The following is a 2,202-nucleotide window of genomic DNA, read 5'->3' as shown; positions in this document are numbered from 1 at the left end:
TCCATGGTGGGATCTACCACAAGCAACTGAGTAGCTGCTTTAGGGTTGTGGTCTGCTTCCTGTATATAAGAAGCAGCTTTGGGAATGGTCTCCAGTTTATGGCACGGTTGAATCCTGCATGTAGCTGTATCGTTGTTCAGCAGCCTGCCATGCTCTGCCAACCTTGGGACTTTTAGTGGACTTGAATTAATGGCCTGATGTGTGCTTTAGTAACATTGGGACTCTGCCTTTTTACTTGTCAACCTTGGGCTTGTCAGTCTCAGCAGCCAGCAGCTGTCTGAGTGAAGAGATACCTCTAGCTTCAGTGGGCCAGAAACAGGAGACAGAGCTGAAGCCCAAGGCTAAGGGGCTTTCACCCAGCCTCTAGAACCTGGCACTTTGAACTTGAATTTAAAGACTCCAAAAGTGTAAGAGAATAAACTCCTGTTTGTTCAAACCATCCCATTTGTGGTATATTCTTGTCAGAGTGACACTAGGTAACCAAAACAGAAGTGAAGCTGGAATACTCCTTGGAATCAAGAATGGCCAGACTTCATCTCACCTACTTTGGTCATGTTGTCAGAAGGACCCATTCCCTGGAGAAGGATATCATGCTTGGTAAAGTGGAGGGTCAGTGGAAAAGGGGAAGACCCTCAAAGAGATGGATTGATACAGTGTCTGTAACGATGGGCTCAAGTATAGCAAGGATTATGAGGATGGTACAGGACCAGGCAGTGTTTACAGACAGTGTTTACTGTTGTACAAAGGATCTCTATGAGTCAGATCCAACTCTATGGCACCTAACAACAACAATAATTACATAAATGAACTAAAGATGGGCTCAGTGTATTGGTTTGGAGTCGTACTTCTTCACAGCAAGTTGAGTCCTATTAGCCCCCCTCTTAAAAAAAAAAAAAAAAAAAAGCCTGCTGGTGCCAAATTTAAATTTATACACATTACATTATTTTATAAGTAGCCCAAATAAGTATATTTTTAGCCAATTAGAGCATGCCTCCTTTATGGACCTCATGAAACTGCACCCAACATCTGGTAACCATACTCACTGCCTTTGAGTCAGATCCAATTCATAGTGACCCCTCCTTGGGTTTCCAAGGCAGTATCACTATGGAAGTAGATTGCCTAACCTTCCTTCTGAGGGGTGGCTGGTGGGTTTGAACCACCCGCCTTCTGGTTAGCAGTGAAGTGCCTTAGGTGCCACATTACCAGAGCTCCTAGTCAAATGCCTTAGGCACTATGAAACCCTATAGTTTTAAGGACCTTAAGGTGCTGCTTCCTTTGGAGCTCGCTGACCCTTCTGGTGGCTCCCTGTGCCACTTGCCTTTGGAAGACCTTCTGTTGTGGTGGACCATGTCCTGCATGCAGCTGTCAATGGGTGAGGCCCATTACAAGGCTGCCATCTCCTAGCCTTATCTTTTTCCTTGATCAGCCCTGAATTCCCTATAGGCAGGTAAGTGACATACACATATGTAGCCTGGGAAAGAGTTCTGGAATAGGAAAATCATGGAATAAATGACAGATGGTATTTAAAGCCATGAAACTGGGTGAGATCACCCTGGAATTGAATGTAGACAGAGAAGAAAAGAGGAACATGAACTGAGCTCTGGAGCACTCCAACATTATGAGATAAGAAGAGTAGCAGTAACCAAAAAGGAAGCTGAGAAGGAGCAACAGTAAGAGAAAAATCAAGAAAGTTGATGCTCTGGAAGCTACAAGAAAAAAGTATATCAAGGAGAAGTGATCAACAGTATCAAATGTTGCTGAGAGTTCAAGTAGGATGAAACCTGAGAATTGACAATTAGGCTTAGCAATGTGAAGACCATTATTTACCTGCTAAAAAATGGTCTTGATTAAAGTAGAGGTAATAGCTTGATTAAAATGAATTTAAGAAATGAGAAGTATTGTAAACACCAAGTTTAGCCAAGGCTTCGCCCAAGAGGAGAGCAAAGAAATGGTGCTAGGATTCATGTTGTTGTTGTTGTTAGGTGCCATTGAGTCGTTTCTGACTCATAGCGACCCCATGCACAGCAGAACGAAACACTGCCTGATCCCGCGCCAGCTCCATGATACCTGCTATACTTGAGCCCATCATCACAGCTACCGTGTCAATCCATCTCATTGAAGGCCTCCCCCTCTTTCGTCGACCCTCCACCCTACCAAGCATGACATCCTTCTCTAGGGAATGGTCCCTTCTGACAACATGAC

Source organism: Orycteropus afer, unplaced genomic scaffold, assembly GCF_000298275.1.
Source record: "Orycteropus afer afer isolate SDZICR_OR568_19922 unplaced genomic scaffold, OryAfe1.0 scaffold00044, whole genome shotgun sequence".
Classification (NCBI taxonomy): domain Eukaryota; kingdom Metazoa; phylum Chordata; class Mammalia; order Tubulidentata; family Orycteropodidae; genus Orycteropus; species Orycteropus afer.
This window is presented reverse-complemented; position numbering follows the sequence as displayed.